Raw genomic sequence first — 19,554 nt, forward strand, 5'->3', positions numbered from 1 at the left:
TTCCTCGATTACCAGAAGAGAATAGTCTAGACGAGGACCCGCCTCGCCATGCTGTATAGAAAATGGGAGTTTGCTAGACCCAGCCGTGCCACGTGCACTCAGCACTGTGCACGTGTGTCAGCGGTGTGAGGTCTGAACGAGCGCCACTATGTGGGCTCGATCTTTGTTAGGAGGTGTTGTGAGAGAGTGTCTCTCAAGATTCTCCCACAGCTGACTGGAATGGCTCATTGCTGTGCACAGTGCACCGATCTTGTGCACAAGGTCCTATTTCTGTTAACCCTGGATAGTGACCTGGCATGTTGGGTATCTCCAGAAGGCCCACTTAACCAGGAACACTTTCATAATATGGAGGCCGCCGTATGTCCAGGCAGGAAGTAGATACAGGGAGTTAAGCACACTTGCCACCAAAGGGTCAGGGAGTACATGGCTGGTGCCCGCGTGAGAGACAGAGGTCAGACGCTAGGCTGCCTCTTGGTTAACCGGCGCGATGGACAATAACAGCTATGACGTGGTCGTGACGTGTTCATGACGTCACCTCTCATACTGCTCATCGAACGAGCTAATATGATTGGTTCCCGCTCATTTGCTGCAATGCCATTGGTCAAATTGTAACTCTTTTGTGCTGGGTGCCAGGAGATGCCCGGCAGCCCTTGCAAAAGGCATTCTTGTGAGGGATCTCTAGCAAAGTGGACGTGTTCTGTCTACCGTCCAATAGACTGAACACCGTCTATTCCTCACCGTCAAGTTAACTCAGCATCTGAAGATTATACGATACACCCGCCCAGAATCACGGGTTGTGAATATAGTATTCAGAAGCCGAAAGTGACAAATCTCCAAAGCGAAACAGACTGGTATCAGGTAACCCCTGGTGACAAAGATCGTTGTGAGTGACTTAGAGTGAACTAAGGCAGTGTCGCCGCCTAAGTAACCTGTGTGTGACTTTACCACAAGTGTACCTGCATGGTACCACAGCCGCCACTCGTCCCGAGCGTGCACCTCAGTACCCAGTACCCCAGTACCTCCGTACTTCTGTGCCTCGAGCGCCCACCGCCGCCCTCACACTACTACGTGACGTCACCACCTTGCTCATCGCCAGTGCCAGTGGGTGCGCGTGTGTCTGTCTGTTAAGCATACAGCCCGGCCTACTGCAAGTACCCTCTGTGTCTACGAGCGAAGCCAGCTGTCAGGCCACCTACGAGTGCTTGTATAAATGTGCCTGAGTGAGTGAGTGAGTAAAGAAAAGGTACCTATCTGTAAGTACAAGATTTTGTCATTGTTTATTGTGTCTGCGTTGATCTGAGGGATCAACCACAGTCCTCACCTTCTCATACCTGTCACAGGTCATAGGTGAATCGACGGTGAATGCGTGTTTATCTGTGTGGTATCACGGCATTTCACTAGTCTGTGAATGTGAGCGTCACATACACCACACATTTTGTTATTGTGTGATAATATTATTGTGCATGTTATTGCCTGTTCCATTGACAGTGTAGTTGTTGATTTATTGCATATCATCATTACCGAGTATCCGGTTGGAACTCTTGTGATCCCTTTGCATACCGGCAGTTAGGTTGCCGTGTTAATGATTGGCTGTCAACTGTGTTAAGTTAGGTGTTTCTCCACGAGTGGATACGAGTCGTTTAGCCAAACGTCAAGAGTCTCGCTAATACAACCATAGCTTTGCTGACGCCAATCTAAAGTAAATCAAGCACCCTGTGTATTAGTGGTTAAGTTAGTAAATAAACTACTGTTAAGCTTTATGCGGTGTTTCCGTTGAACCACTTCTGAATACTGTCAATATTACACAAGCCTTGAGCTCTAAGTGTCTTCAACACCGAGTTGCCTATATTCACTAATCTATAAATGTGATGAGGACCCTAGGAGTCCCTTAAAGTGTTAAATCATTGAGGAGATTCCAACGATCAACGTGTAGCAGGACGAGGTGAGACTAGTCTGAGAAGAGACCCTCAAGGACTCTAACTCGACCTTGCTCCCAGGCCCTGTACGGTTGCTCTCGTATTTTCTATTCTGCTAATTCCGACAGCTTCGTGAAGCGTCTGCCACATGTACATTGGCGACGTACGCATTGCAGTCGTGAAAGCAAAAAAGAAACCCCCACATCCAGGTTAAGCCGGCTCGACGCCTCGCAGCTTCCCTTCCTCAGTCCCTTCACACTCTCGCCCCCCAGGTCTGTGTCATACTGGACACAATGGGTAGCACACTGGGATGGACTTACCAATGAAGTACAGACTCACACCTTCTCTACTGTACCGACACAATTCCGACAGTTAGCAGACTGTCTTGACTTCCAGGTGACAGGGTCTTTCTTCCTGTCTGTCTGTCACTCTCAGACCGGGTTGCTCTACCGACTGAGTTGACTGGGCTGAGGCCTCTTCAGCAGCTGTCAAACCTCGCCCCTCACTGAGCACTGGATCACTGACCTGCTCGTTCTTCAATCTCTCAGCGACCGTTCGTTAGTCTGAACGATCTTCCAACAGCCTGAAAGATTGGTCCAGAAAATCCACTTCACTTATGGTGGGAACCACAGCTACCTTAGCCTCACCACTGGTAACATCAAGCAGACGTTTACTCTCCTGAGTGGTGTTAACCCTCGCAGGTCTGGCTGGCTGACAGGTCGTGGCGGGATCACCTGAAATGGGCCACACCCGTCTCACCTCCGTTTTCTGTGAAATGAAAGAAGGAAAATGGCTCTTTTTTCCTTTTACCTCATGCACCTGATCTTTCGCCTGATAAGAGGCGACCTTGACTTCCTCAGTTGGCGGCCGTGTGACATCGCCGTCAGCTGGTGAGACCCATCTGAGTCCTTCTGAGTCAGATCTCGTTTTCTGTGCAATAGGGAGAGAAGGATGGTTCCGGTTTCCTTTCACCTGCTGCGGCTCTTCTTCTGTCTGGGCGGCTGTGATCTCTGCTCGACCGGCCGGCTGATGCTTGGTGTCAACGCCAGCTGGTTTAACCTTCCTCTCACCTGTTCCTGTTTCTTCTGGGTCATTTCCACAGGACAGACCCACCTGGTTCTCTATTCCAGGAGTATTACCTATCAAAAGTCCATAGACTGCCTTTCTACTTAGCGCAGCTTTGATCTTACCTTTGATATATGGGGTGTCTACCAACACGGACACTTCTTCCATGTCCTTACCAGTGCCATCTGGGTACTGGACATGGAGGGTTCGACCTGTTCTACTCTCAGGCTCAACCAAACTGCTCCTGACCATGTTAAATGTAGCACCCCGGTCTCGAAAGACACTCGTCCATTGCCCATTAACTCTTCCTCTAGTTAACTCGAGTGTGTGTCTTAGGGCATCACCTCCCACGGTACTCATGCCTGTAACGTGCACCTTGGTCACCTTCTTAGTCTTAAGCCTAGTGCTGCTCGGGCACTTAGCTGCTCGGTGACCTGTCATGTTGCATGTAAAGCACCTGGGTCCCTTAACCTTGGGTTTCTGTTGGCGTCCCTTAGACTTACTTTCTTTAGGTTTGGCTCCCTTACATGGAGCTTGAGTAAACCTTTCAACCTTTGTCACACATCGATCTAGGTATGCATCCCTAGGATCGATCTTCTCCTCTCTTGGCAATAGAGGAGGTATCTCTACTTCCAACGCCTGTACCTCTGAGCTTGGCGCGGCAGGAGGGACTTGACTCCCCGTCCTTGCCTCGGATTGCACTCTTGCAATTTTCAATCTAGTCAATCAGTCGTGGTGGGCATTCCACATGTCAGCCACAAATTTGGCCTTATCCTCTCCTTGAAGTATCCAAAGCATCAGCTTGAGCTGCTAGGTACTGTAAAGTCATTTCCTCCTGGGGTTGTTCAGTCCCCATCCTGAGAGGTTGTTCTGGTATCTGATTGACTACTTCTAACGAAACGTTTCTGTGGCCCAAGGAATCAGTCCTTAGCCTAGGCTGGGGTCGCGACTCCCCTTCCTTCTCCTGGGGTGGACTCAATCCTGTGGGATATCTGGACTTGAATCAATTTATTTAATTATTAAATTAATGAAATCAATTACAAAGGACCACCCACTTTTAAGAAAAGAGGGAAACTAATAAAAAGTGATCATTAGAAACACAAGGAAGAACCAGTGTCTATGGATAAATATTAGAAAGCATAATCACTTAAATAATTAATGGGCTGTATGGTTAATTAACTTAAGTCAAAGCCTCAAACACCTACATTGGGGGGGTATTGGTAGAACTTCATATACGTCTAGGAACTAGTGTGGTTCGTGCACCAGTTCATTGTTTGATAAATAATATTGTGACCAAAATATTAAAGAATCAATAGGAGATTACCAGTAGAAATTATAAAGATTCTAAATTATAAAGATTCTAAATCAGGGGTCAAATCTAAATCAGGGGTCTCCAAACTATGGCCCGCGGGCCACATCCGGCCCGCCACATAATTTCATCCGGCCCTCCAAACAAATCCCTGTGTGGTGGCCTTGAAAAAATAATTATCGTACGAATGGCATCGCAGAATTATTCAAAGCTGGGGCTGCTGACTGGTGGCGCTCAACCCGAGTCAGTTTTCCTCCCTCTCGATAGTGTGACGCACAGATACTAATAGTGGTAGGTATGTGTTGTGCATTACAACCAATCAGTTGTGTATAACTGTATATTGTGGGGATGGAGGGCGAGTGGGGCTTCGCTGCTTCCGTTTCAGGGAGCACAAACACTGTACAATATTCTTTTCTCTGTACTTTGACAATGCCTTTATCTTAGTTATACAAAATAGCAATAATACTATTGTAGCCAAAAATATTGCATGTTTAAAATAGTTAAAATGGTAACCATTAAGTTTATCAACGAAAGCTGTTGCCATAATATTTACCACTTTATAATAATATGCTATGCTTTTTAACACCACATACAAGCTGTTTTTTTCCTGTAGAATTTATTTCATTTATTTTACCCTTATGTTTTCAGATATGGAAAAGATAAAGAAAAGAAAAGTGGACAGTGAGTGCCGTCGGTTCAATGACGAATGGAAGATAAAGTACTTTTTTGTGATAGCAAATGATAAAGCTTTATGCATAATATGTAGAGACAGTGTTGCTGTTCTGAAGGAATACAATATTCGTCGGCACTATGAATCTAAACATGGCTCAAGTTATTCTCACATCACAGGAGCAGAGCGCACTAAAAAGTTTGAATCATTTCAGCACAGTCTGCATTCTCAACAAGCTGTTTTCAGTAAGAAAAAATCTGAAAATTAAAATTCAACTAGAGCCAGTTACAAAGTTGCCTATGTGTTGGCTAAAAAAGGAAAACCTTTCACTGATGGTAGTATCATAAAAGAGTGTATAGTGGAAGAAGCAGGAGAGGTATGTCCAGAAAAAGTAAACCTCTTCAAAATGATAAGTCTTGGGTCAAATACTGTTGCTCGTAGAATTGAAGATTTAGGAGGCGACATAATTCGGCAAATAAAGGAAAAAACTAAAAGATTTTGTTGGTATTCTCTTGCGTTGGATGAATCAACTGATGTGTGTGATACTTCTCAGCTCTTAGTATTCATTCGTGGTGTTGATAGTGAATTTAATGTGAGCCAAGAATTAGCATCAGTTCACAGCATGCACACCACAACAACTGGAGAGGACATTTTCAATGAAGTAAGTAAAACTATGACAGAATATAACCTGGAATGGAAACAAGTGCAGTGTGTGACAATTGATGGAGGAAAGAATATGTCTGGGACAAAGAAGGGTTTGGTTGGGCAAATTACAACAGCTTGTGAGGTTGGAGGATTCTCAAAACCCATTTTTCTGCATTGCCTTATCTATCAACAAGCATTGTGCCTAAAATATGTTGATATGTCTTGTGTCATGAAACCTGTTGTTTCTGTGGTTAATTTTATTAGATCTCATGCACTCAACCATCGCCAGTTCCGTGATTTCTTGACAGAAATTGATGCGGAGTTTGTTAACTTGCCTTATTATACAGCAGTTAGATGGCTTAGTTGTGGAAAGGTTTTGCTGCATTTCTTTGAGCTCAGATTAGAAATTGATTTATTTCTCACAGAGAAAAATAAACCTCAGCCATTATTATCAGAATGTGAATGGATTTGGAAATTGGCATTTTTTGCAGATATGACAGGTCATATGAATAACTTGAATCTGAAATTGCAAGGCAAAACAAATTTGATCAGTGACTACTTTGTTCATGTCAAGGCATCCAGAGCAAAACTTGCGCTACTTGAAGGCCAGGTGAAGGTTAAGAATTTTGCTCATTTTTCATGTTGTGAAAAATTTCATGCAGAAAGTAAAGTTGAATTTCCTTTTTCATTTGCAAATGAAATAATTTCAGATTTGAAAAAAACAGTTTCAGAAGCGATTTGCTGACCTTGATGCCAAAGCAAATGAAATCAGGCTCTTTCATAATCCATTTGACTGCAATGCTGAAAATCTTCCAACTCAATTTCAAATGGAAATTATTGATCTCCAGGCAGATGACAGACTGAAAGATAAGTATAGAGAAGGAAATCTGATTGAGTTTCATAAATGCCTGCAGCCAGATCAGTTTCCAAATTTGATAAAGTTTGCTTGTAGTTTTGTGTCCATTTTTGATTCAACATACTTGTGTGAACAAACTTTTTCCAAAATGAAGTATGTGAAATCTAACTATCGAGCAAATTTGTCTGATGATCACTTGAAATCAATTCTTACAATTGGCTCATCTAATCTGGAACCTGATTTTAATGAAATTTTGAAGTCAAAACGACAGTATCATTCGTCACACTAATTTGGTTGCATTAAACTAAAGGCAGGAATCTATTTAGTTTACCCTGATTTTTTCCAAAAAGATATGTTTTAATTTTTCCATGTTTATACTTTAATATTTGAGGAAATTAAATTACTGGCACTGATTTGTTTTTTGTTTTTTTTTTCATTTTTTATTCCTCCGGCCTGCATAAATATGGGAAATATATAATGTGGCCCTTACATTGAAAAATTTGGAGACCCCTGATCTAAATAAACATATATTATCTCCAGTGTACATGACGAGTATTCAATTTGATAGAATCATGAAACAAATAGCAAAAATTGGAGTAATTAAATGTGTACAAAAAGTCTTAGCTTTAAGACGATTTCTATGACATCATTCACGCCTCATCCTCGTGATCTCAGGAATTCCACGTAGAAGCCCTTAGAGGTGAATAACACGAATGTAGGTAACAGCTCGTTGACTCCTCACATACGAGCTGTAATTTAAGGGATATTACGTAGCATTGAACTAGGCTACTTAAATCTCATTATTCATGAAATATAAAATAAAATTTAGTGCGGTACTAACGTTGGACTTTTTGTAGTCGTTCGATATAATGACAGGCTGCCCACGACATATACAATCTCTAATGATGCATCAAAAATTAACTATATACTTATCGAAAGGTGCAAATTATGCTGAAGCCTGCCGGTATCGCGTCTCAGTCTCAAACTTCCACAATGTTGTACACGTGGTTGATAGCTTGGCTTGAATATCGACGCGTCATTAGTTGACCGAGCACTGCAGATCACGTAGAATAATAATTATTCATTCTGGGTTGAGTATCAGTGTAATTCTTGCTGATAATCCCAACGTCACGTGTCTCAGACTCTGACGCCACGACGTTTGTTGCTCAATTCCGCAACACGAGTTCACCACTCTACACACACACACACACAATGGCGTCACTCTTCCTTCTCCAACCCGCGTCCCCGCATTCACCACAGAAATTATTTATCACGAATAATATTATTTCGCGCAATTGTGGCTGAAAGACTTTAATAAAGACTGGGTTGTAATTCTAGGGATTTAAATATTATTACTTTCTCGTCTCATGGTGGTAAACAAGAAATGGAGAAGATTTTAGTTTTCTCCATGGCATTAACGCGTGACGGTAAAATTATTACTTGATAACAATTGTAACTAAAAACTCTCGATTTAGAATTATCTGGGAGTTATGTTATCCATGAATAATTACCACACGGAATACTGATGATTTTAGAGAATCACATTCAATTCTCTAACACACTGACTATAAATGTGTTTAACTAGATATAATCTGACGCAATACTGGTGCTTGGTTTCGTAACAATTCCAGTATCCATATGCAGATATATTGGTTAGTTTATGTGAACATTACTGTTAGTAAGTTTTAGTAACTACTGTAATTAGTATATTTTAATACTGATTTATTATAATACAATAGTATTGTATTAGTGTTGGAAATTTCCAACATAACTCCGGGGGGAGATTTATCAGGTCGCAGTGCAATGTTGAGTACTGACATACCTATCCCGAAGTTAGTATTAATGTTAATATGTTAGTATGTTAGTACACACATAACGGATGTCCTGTAATTGTCAAGGACATACAAGAAACTTAAGTCTTGCAAAGAAATTCATGTTGAATGGAACATGTTATTGGAAATCATCTAAAGTTAATGACTAATAAAGCCTACAATAAACTCTGAGACTGGTGTCGCTATGACATGTAATGTTTATGTTACTAAGTCTTAAAGTATTGTAAACTCTCCGATACTCTAGACGAAGTAATGATATTATTAATAGCCTATACAACAAATTAAGAATTAAACCACACAATTTAAAGTAATGGAGAATCCACTGTGATGAGAATGTTCTGGGTCATTGTGACTTGTAACGATTTGTTACTTGACATCACAACACAGTATCATCATGATTACTTAAATTGGATGGGAAATTATTTGCTCTTGGTCGGAGCTATAATAGGCTTGTAGTTTCCATTTGCATTGTTGAGCAGCAGCTCTAGTGGGACGGTTGCTCGGTGGATCAGAATTGTTGTCCTCGAAAACTGTTGGTGAAGCTGGTTCTGGTAAACACTCTCGTTTTGCTAATTCGAGAGGTACCAACTTCTCTAAGGTTTTTAGGGTAGTGTTGCCTCGGCATAAAACCTTGACTACTCTCAGGATGCCTTGGTGATCTGGGTGGATAGCAACAATTTTGCCTATGGGCCACTCTTACCTTGGTCCATCACTGTCAACCAATACTAGGTCTCCTGGTTTAAGTTGTACTTTATTATAGGGACTCGAAGCTCCGTAGTGGTACTCTCGTAGAGCTGTGAGGTACTCTCGTAGAGCTGTGAGGTACTCTCGAATCCACACCTCATTCCACCTTTCAATTACTCTTGAAAGATGTTGGTAACTGTCTACTAAGTCACTCCTGGTTACATGTGAAGGGTCGACGGGGTCCTCTTCTGCTAAAGGTATTAGAGGGCTCAGCAGGCCTCCATGTATTAAGTGTGAGGGGACTCAGAGGTTCTCTCTGTGAGAAATCATCTGATAGGTATGTTAATGGGCGATTGTTGACTCGCGCCTCGATTTCCACGACAAGTGTTTGGAGTTCGGAGTAACTAATTTTCGGTCGATGCAAGGTCTTCCTTAAACACTTCTTGACAGTTCCTATCATACGTTCGTAGAACCCACCTTGCACGGGGCTCTGGGAGCAATAAATTTCCAGTGGCATTGTCGTCTCTGCAGGACTGACTGCACTTCTGGATTCCATCCTCTCGCAGACAGGCTTCTCCTGCTACAAAATTTGAACCATTGTCCGATATCATTAGTTTGGGACAGGATCTGCGAGCTGCAAATCTACGAAAAGCTTGGATGAAGGCTTCAGCACTCATGTCCGAAGTCACTTCTAGATGTACGCCTCGGGTGGTACCACACGTGAAAAGGCAAATATAGGCTTTCACTGGTATCTTATCTGGATTGCCAGTGAGAAGCAAGGTTCCTGTGTAATCGACACCAGTGGTCTCAAAGAGACGAAGATGAACTACTCTTTCTTCAGGGAGTGGTGGAGGTCCAGGGTAAGGACACACTCGAGCATCATATCTTTTGCAGATCACACAGAATTTAATAATTGATTTGACTGTTTGACGACCTTGAGGAAGCCAGTATTTTTGTCTAAGGTCGGTGAGAGTGTCTAACACTCCACCATGCAAAGTACCATATTGATGGTGATGTAAAACTAGAAGTTTGGTAATGATGTGGTGACGTGGTAGAAGGATTGGATTCTTTGTATCCAGATCAATTTTGACATGAAGCAAACGTCCTCCACACCTTAATATATTATGAATGTTGGCATCATACCAGATACCTAGAGACTTGGTTAATTTATCTGGAAGATTTTCATATTCACTTCCATATGTCTCTTGCTGTGCACGTTTGATCCAGTAGAGGATAGGATTGGGAAACTTATGTCTGATTCCTATCTTAGCAAGAAACTTCAAACACATGTGCTGTCACTCTTAATAACTTACTCAAGTTAGAATAATTGTGAGGATTAATAACTAAGATTCGATGAGGTTCTGGTTCTTTCATGGGAGTAGTGATATTGGTCACTATGACTTGTGGCTTTTGTTTGGGCCACTGACCACTAACAAGCCATGAAGGTCCATTAAACCACATCGAAGACTTGATAAGTTGTTTTAGTGTCAATCCTCGAGATAAGTAATCTGCAGGATTGTCCTTAGTGGGAACATGTCTGAACTTATATCCAGCAGATAATTCATGGACTTCCCTAACACGATTACTAACGTAGGGAGTTTTATTGTTGTTGTTTCTTACCCATTGTAAGACTGCCTCATTGTCTGACCACACGACGATTTCACCAAATTGGATATTATTGAGTGTCTTGGTCAGGCAATGAGCCAATCTTACTCCTACCAGCAATGCAGTTAACTCCATTTGAGGTAAAGATCTCTTCTTAATGGGAGCAACTCTTGCTTTAGATGTGACCAAAATTGATTCTGCACTATTGACTAAGTAGGCTACAGCGCCATACGCTTTGCCAGAGGCATCGCAAAAAACGTGCAAATTTGTCGTCAAGTTTTGTCCTGAAGCATTACGAGGAAATTTCAAAACACGTAACTGATTGAAATCCGTTGTATCTGCCATTTAGCTTGTAACTCAATTGGCAACGGATCATCCCATCCCATATGTTTCTGCCAGCATTCCTGCATTAGGAGTTTGCCCCTTATTAATATAGGACTAAGTAAGCCTAAAGGGTCAAATGGTTGACTGACATACGAGAGTAATTTTCTCATGGTAAGGGATGAATTATCGGTTTGTACTGACTTGACATTCATCTCGTCAGTACTTGTGTTCCATTCCACACCCAGAACCTTTAATTGATTAGGTACCTGATAACCTGGAAACTCTTTCTCGATTATCTGGTTTAATGATTTATTATTTGAGGCCCATGATTGTAGTGGCATATTGGCTCCTAACAACTCACGGTTAGCCTCATGGTAGATTTCTACCAAATTGGATTGATCATTTGTAGTTCCCTGGAAATTATCGACATACAAGTTGTCACTGATTTCTGCCTTATTAGGGCTATTTGACTTCCTCAAATATGTATCTAATGTTGCTTGAAGTAGAAACGGGGAGGAAGTCGCTCCGAATAGCACTGAGGCAAAACGATAAGTTATGATATCACTGTTAGGATCCAGTGGGTCCTTAATCCAGAGAAACTTGGTGTAATTACGATCCTCCTCTTGTAAACCTACTTTAAGGAAAGCTTTAGTGATATCAGCAGTATAAGCAAAAATATCAGTACGAAATCGTAATAGCACATCATGTTGCCTTTGTGTTAGGCTAGGTCCCGTTTGGAGACATTCATTCAAAGACACGCTGTTTGGCTTCACTTTAGCACTACAATTGAAGACAATACGTATTGGTGTCGTCAATGAATCCTTCACCACAGGGTGATGGGGTAAATAGTGACCTATTTTTCGGTCATCATTATCAACAACCTCGATAAATTTACTGTTGAGTTGTTGTTGGATTAGTTGATGACACATGTTCAGTTTGTCTGGCTGCTGCTTCAGTCGTGTTAATTGAGACTGTAATTGTGAGGCTGCCATGAAATAATTAACTGGAAGTTGTGGATGATTCAACTTCCATGGTAGTCTCACCCAGTATTGTTTATCTTTATAGACAACTGTATCCAGATATTGCTGGTAAGTCCACATATCATCAGGCTTGGTTGTTCAGGAATAATACCTAAAGTGTCTAAATCCAACAGACGATGTACAGGTGGATCAGACTCAACATCTTCAGATATTTCTCTGAAATGTAGGGGTAACTGTTCTAAGCCTAGTCACGCCACTATTGTATTGTTAGATTGTTGGTTGGTTGACGCTGAATTTTGTTGGAAAAGCACCGGTCCAGTAAGCAACTTGCCTCCAGCAGATGCCAACAAATTCATTCCGTGTTGTCTGGTGCATCCCGTTATAAATTTATAATAATGGTCAACGCCTATAAGTATTCCAACATCAGTGAGGCAGTCAGAATTTATTTTGTAATCTGCTAGCCCGATGCGGTTTCGTTTAAGATATTTAGCAGTACGAGCTAATCCTGTGACCTGCAGGTCTGTAGGAAGTTTGTCTACTACTACCGCTTGTATTGGACTAGTGGAAGATCCAAGTCTCACTAATACCTTAGTAAGTAATTAATTATCAAAAGAAGGCACCAAACCAGGAAGGCTATGTAGCACCATCAAATGTGCAAAATAATCAGAGGGCGCTAAATATCACCAAGGATGCCAATACAAGAACAAAAACGCATAAGGCGAACGATATCAAAAGTATCCGAGTCACCAAGAATTCTATCGAGGGACAGGTGACCGCGAGGGGCGGTCGGAAAGCAAGACACACGCTCGTCCTGGAAGTCAGGACATTCAAGAAGGACATGCACGACCATAAGAGGGACAATGCAACTAGGACAATAAGGAGCAGGGTGGCGCTCCATCAAGTGACCATGGGTTAAGCGAGTATAGCCAATACGCAACCTCGCCAGAGCTGTTTCCCACCGCTGGATACAGTGGAAGGAGGACGGCCACGAGGAAACACAACATTTAAGAGTACGTAGCTTGTTACCAGTAACAGACAACCAAGAAGCCTGCCAACGGGTAAGGACTGAGGAATGGATAACCGGGTAAAAGTCGGAATACGGAATGCCTTTAGGAGAGATGGGACAAGAGCGGACAGCTTCCTTGGCGGCAGCATCCGCACGCTCATTTAAAGACATACCAATATGGCTGGGAACCCAACAAAACTCAACTGACTTAAATTTACTGTGAACAAGAAACAGCCAATGCTGGATCTCGACAACTACTGGATGAACCGGATTAAAGGACCCGAGAGCCATGAGGGCACTGCGAGAGTCAACAACAACTACAAAGGAAGACTGACAACGAGAAAGCAGGAGACGAAGAGCATAGAGAATAGCACAAAGTTCCGCTGTAAAGATGCTAGTCTCCGGAGGTAAGCGACACATATAAGTGCAATCAGGAAAAACAACAGAGTAGCCAACACCGTCCGCTGACTTAGACCCATCGGTGAAGACAGAAACGGAGCGGGAGTGAGAAGAAAAGTGCTCGAGGAAAAGGCGTTTTAGAACCGTAGGAGGGGTAAAAGCTTTAGTGATACGGGTCAAGGATGTACAAAACCGCGGAAGAGGGACCCTAATCCGGGGGCAAAGAAGGAACAACACGCGGAGAAACATCAGAAATACGAACGGAAAGAGAATCCTGGAGGCGAGATAACCGGACAGAAAGAGGGAGGTGGTGAAGAGGAACAGGAACCGCAGGAGGGGTAAAAGTTAAAGCACGACAGAGGCGAGAGGAAGGATGTTGCAAGGACCGCGCAAGATAGCGAAGACAGTAGCGATCACGGCGGTCCTGGAGAGACAGAAAGCCAGTGTCAACATACAAGCTTAGGATGGGAGTCGAACGAAAGGCACCAGAACTGAGGCGCAACCCAGTATGGTGCAAAGCATCAAGACGGCGAAGAGTAGAAGGAGAAGCAGACAAGTAAGCAGGGCAACCATAATCGAGCTTAGACAGGACGAGAGAGGAATGTAAAGCAAGGAGAGTGCGCCTATCTGCCCCCCAAGAAGTATGGGACAAGACCCGAAGGAGGGTAAGGGCCTTAGAGCACTCAACACGGAGGTAAGAGATATGGGGAGACCAAGACAAACGAGTGTCAAGGAATAACCCCAAAAGCTTTGCGGAATCTTTGTATTCAAGGGGATGACCATAAAGTGACAAAGAGGGACGAAGAACGACCCGTTTCCGCGTAAAAGTCATGGCACAAGTCTTAGAAGTAGAGAACCTGAAGCCATGATCGGTGGCCCAAGACGACACGGCATCAATTGCAAGTTGAAGCCGGCGCTGAAGGAGAGGCGAATCATCACCTGACAGCAAAGGGTAAGATCATCGACATAGAGGGCGGAGAAGACACCAGAAGGCAGAGAGGAAAGAAGACCATTGAGGGCAACCAGAAAAAGAGTAGTGCTCAGAACACTACCCTGGGGCACACCTTCGTATTGCTGAAAAGAGGCAGAGAGAGCGGTACCAAGGCGCACCCGAAAGGAACGACGAGAGAGGAAGCTGTGGAGAAAGAGAGGGAGATGACCACGAAGGCCAAAAGAATGAAGTTGAGATAGGATATGATAACGCCAAGTGGTGTCGTAAGCCTTTTCCAGGTCAAAAAGGACGGCAACAACGGAGGTCTTCGCAGCAAAAGCAGTACAAATATAGACCTCCAAGTTCACCAGGACATCTGTCGTGCTGCGGCACTTGCGGAAACCAAATTGAGAAGGGGAGAGGAGGTGATGGTGTTCCAGGAACCACATCAGACGAACGTTAACCATACGCTCAAAGAGTTTGCAGACACAACTTGTGAGAGCAATAGGGCGAAAGTCCTTAGGGGAAGTACCCAGAGACCCCGGTTTGCGAACAGGGAGGACAACGGCATCGAGCCAGTCCTCAGGGACTGACGACGACTCCCAGATCCGATTATACAGACTCAGTAAATACTGAGACGTGCACGGAGGGAGATGGCGAAGCATCTCATAATGAATACCATCGGAGCCCGCCGCCGTAGAACCGCTAAGGGCCAGGGCAGAACGAAGTTCAGAGAGAGAGAAGGGATCATTATAGGGAAGCTGAAGATGAGTGCAGAAATCTAAAGGACGAGACTCAAGGACAGGTTTAAGAAGAAGGAAAGATTGGGGAAGATGAAGACTAGAGCTAACAGAAGAAAAGTGGGAACCCAGTTCGGAAGCGACCTGCAACGGGTCCGCCACAAGAGTATCATGGAGGTGAAGGACCGGTGAAACATCGGGAACGAACTTACCCGCTATCTTGCGGATACGCTTCCAGATCTGGGTCAGAGGGGTTTCGGACGTAATTGTTGAGACATAAGATGCCCAATATTCACGTTCAGCCGTACGGATGGCCCTACGGGTGTGGGTGTGTACATGGGTGTGGGTATCTGGCTAATGATTGGCCGAAGTGGGTTTCCAGGCTTGTGTGTCTTGACATTTCCATATGCATATCCAGGTTTATATTCCCCAATGATCTTTGGCAGGTGGAGTCCGGATTTCTTGGCGTTCAGAGTTTCGATCAGTTTGTTGACTTTGCTTTCAATTCGGCTGTAGTGTCCTTCGTTACCCTTTGGAACTTAGTTTGGTCAGAGAGTATGAGGTTCATTTTCGCCAGATATTCGTCTTGTCACCTCTCCTGACAACTATCTCCTTGTTCTCACGAAGGCTTTTAGCTGCCGCTTTGAGCTCGGGGGACAGTATGGTGCTTCTGTAATTGCCTCGATTCTTTCCTCCTTCTGCAATAAGTTCTGCTTGTAAGGTATCTTTGGTAGAGACCTTCTTTTGTGTCTCGAGGTCGAATATGTCATCCAACAGAATTTCCAACTCTACTTTCTGGGCCATCTCACTCGGTCTGGACATAACGTGACAGTTTATGCCCAGAATTAGGAGAGTGACTTGGTCCTCAGTGAGGTTAATTCCTGCAAGGTTCAGGAAGCCATCTCTTGGTCGTGGAATTGCCATAGGTCCTCCATATAATGTTGTTAGTTTCTTGATAATCCTTGTTTCAGTGCTGAGGTGATGTCGGTCTGTGAGGATGTCGAAGTGTTGTTCAATGCGGGTACGGATACTTTCGTCGATGTTGCTATTTCTCCACTCGTTTGTAGCATGAAGTAGTTGCGTTTTGTTGTCTTTGATTTCAATCTCTGCCATGTATATCTGATCACGAATCAGATCCTGGCGATATTTTATAGTGAAGGCTTGATTCCTTGCTGCTGGGTCGTGCGCTTTAATATTAGTATATTTTGGTAGCAGTCTTTCCTGTAGACATATATTATTAAATATGACCGAAAAAGTAAGATTAATAATTCTAACACGAATTTTCTCAATCTTTCGTACATTTCTTTTCACTGTTGGAGGTAATTCAAAAATCAATTCTCCAAAATTCATTTTTATTTCTAGTCTGACGCGACACGAGCGCGTTTTGTAAAACTTATTACATTTTCAAAGACTTTAGTTTACAAATACACAACTGAATAGAACTTACACATCTCCGATTTTGTTTATATCTACATTTGAGTGAGGTGGATGGGGTGAGGTGGCATTAATAGGGTATTAATTTCATCAACACAAGACAGAACACGAAACAATGGGTATTGAAATGGAAGTGGTTGTAGAAAGCCTATTGGTCCATATTTCTTGATGCTTCTATATTGGAGCTGAGTCTTGAGGTGGGTAGAATATAGTTGTGCATTAATTGGCTGTTGATTGCTGGTGTTGACTTCTTAATGTGTAGTGCCTCGCAAACGTCAAGCCCCCTGCTATCGCTGTATCTATCGATGATTTCTGTGTTGTTTACTAGGATTTCTCTGGCGATGGTTTGGTTGTGGGAAGAGATTATATGTTCCTTAATGGAGCTCTGTTGTTTATGCATCGTTAAACGCCTAGAAAGAGATGTTGTTGTCTTGCCTATATACTGGGTTTTTTGGAGCTTACAGTCCCCAAGTGGGCATTTGAAGGAATAGACGACGTTGGTCTCTTTAAAGCGTTCTGCTTTGTGTCTGGAGAGTTTCTCATAAGTAGGCTGGCTGTTTTTCTGGTTTTATAGTAAATCGTCAGTTGTATCCTCTGATTTTTTCTGTAGGGATAACGTTTCTATTAACAATATCTTTCAGGACCCTTTCCTCTGTTTTATGAGCTGTGGAAAAGAAGTTCCTGTAAAATAGTCTAATAGGGGGTATAGGTGTTGTGTTAGTTGTCTCTTCAGAGGTTGCATGGCGTTTCACTTTCCTTCTTATGATGTCTTCGACGAAACCATTGGAGAAGCCGTTGTTGACTAGGACCTGCCTTACCCTACAGAGTTCTTCGTCAACTTGCTTCCATTCTGAGCTGTGGCTTAGAGCACGGTCGACATATGCGTTAACAACACTCCTCTTGTACCTGTCTGGGCAGTCGCTGTTGGCATTTAGGCACATTCCTATGTTCGTTTCCTTAGTGTAGACTGCAGTGTGGAAACCTCCGCTCTTTTCCATGACTGTTACATCTAGAAAGGGCAGCTTCCCATCCTTTTCCATCTCGTAAGTGAAACGCAGCACTGAACTCTGCTCAAATGCCTCCTTCAGCTCCTGCAGATGTCTGACATCAGGTATCTGTGTAAAAATGTCGTCAACATACCTGCAGTATATGGCCGGTTTCAAGTTCATGTCGACTAAGACTTTTTGCTCGATGGTACCCATGTAAAAGTTTGCAAACAGGACACCTAGGGGAGAACCCATGGCGACCCCATCTACTTGCTTGTACATGTGCCCATCCGGGCTCAAGAAGGGTGCCTCTTTAGTACAAGCTTGGAGTAGTTTCCTTAGAATATTTTCGGGTATGTCAAGAGGAGTATAGGCTGGATCACGATACACTCTGTAGGCTATCATCCCGATTGTCTCGTCCACAGTTACGTTGGTAAACAGCGATTCTACGTCCAACGAGGCTTTTATCCCTGTGGCCCGTGTGTCCCGCAGTAAGTCAACAAATTCCTTTGGAGACTTCAGGCTGAAGGCGCAAGGAACATAAGGAGTCAGCAGGCCATTGAGTCGCTTCGCCAGTCTGTACATGGGTGTGGGTATATGGCTAATGATTGGCCGAAGTGGGTTTCCAGGCTTGTGTGTCTTGACATTTCCATACGCATATCCAGGTTTATATTCCCCAATGATCTTTGGCAGGTGGAGTCCGGATTTCTTGGCGTTCAGAGTTTCGATCAGTTTGTTGACTTTGCTTTCAATTCGGCTGTAGTGTCCTTCGTTACCCTTTGGAACTTAGTTTGGTCAGAGAGTATGAGGTTCATTTTCGCCAGATATTCGTCTTTTTTAAGAATGACATATATTGGCGACTTGTCACCTCTCCTGACAACTATCTCCTTGTTCTCACGAAGGCTTTTAGCTGCCGCTTTGAGCTCGGGGGACAGTATGGTGCTTCTGTAATTGCCTCGATTCTTTCCTCCTTCTGCAATAGGTTCTGCTTGTAAGGTATCTTTGGTAGAGACCTTCTTTTGTGTCTCGAGGTCGAATATGTCATCCAACAGAATTTCCAACTCTACTTTCTGGGCCATCTCACTCGGTCTGGACATAACGTGACAGTTTATGCCCAGATTTAGGAGAGTGACTTGGTCCTCAGTGAGGTTAATTCCTGCAAGGTTCAGGAAGCCATCTCTTGGTCGTGGAATTGCCATAGGTCCTCCATATATTGTTGTTAGTTTCTTGATAATCCTTGTTTCAGTGCTGAGGTGACGTCGGTCTGTGAGGATGTCGAGGTGTTGTTCAATGCGGGTACGGATACTTTCGTCGATGTTGCTATTTCTCCACTCGTTTGTAGCATGAAGTAGTTGCGTTTTGTTGTCTTTGATTTCAATCTCTGCCATGTATATCTGATCACGAATCAGATCCTGGCGATATTTTATAGTGAAGGCTTGATTCCTTGCTGCTGGGTTGTGCGCTTTAATATTAGTATATTTTGGTAGCAGTCTTTCCTGTAGACATATATATTAATAAATATGACCGAAAAAGTAAGATTAATAATTCTAACACGAATTTTCTCAATCTTTCGTACATTTCTTTTCACTGTTGGAGGTAATTCAAAAATCAATTCTCCAAAATTCATTTTTATTTCTAGTCTGACGCGACACGAGCGCATTTCGTAAAACTTATTACATTTTCAAAGACTTTAGTTTACAAATACACAACTGAATAGAACTTAAACATCTCCGATTTTGTTTATATCTACATTTGAGTGAGGTGGCATTAATAGGGTATTAATTTCATCAACACAAGACAGAACATGAAACAATGGGTATTGAAATGGAAGTGATTGTAGAAAGCCAATTGGTCCATATTTCTTGATGCTTCTATATTGGAGCGGAGTCTTGAGGTGGGTAGAATATACTTGTGCATTAATTGGCTGTTGATTGCTGGTGTTGACTTCTTAATGTGTAGTGCCTCACAAACGTCAACCCGCCTGCTATCGCTGTATCTATCGATGATTTCTGTGTTGTTTACTAGGATTTCTCTGGCGATGGTTTGGTTGTGGGAAGAGATTATATGTTCCTTAATGGAGCCCTGATGTTTATGCATCGTTAAAAGCCTAGAAAGAGATGTTGTTGTCTTGCCTATATACTGGGTTTTTTGGAGCTTACAGTCCCCAAGTGG

The sequence above is a fragment of the Procambarus clarkii genome, chromosome 23 (assembly GCF_040958095.1).
Source record: "Procambarus clarkii isolate CNS0578487 chromosome 23, FALCON_Pclarkii_2.0, whole genome shotgun sequence".
In the NCBI taxonomy this organism is placed as follows: domain Eukaryota; kingdom Metazoa; phylum Arthropoda; class Malacostraca; order Decapoda; family Cambaridae; genus Procambarus; species Procambarus clarkii.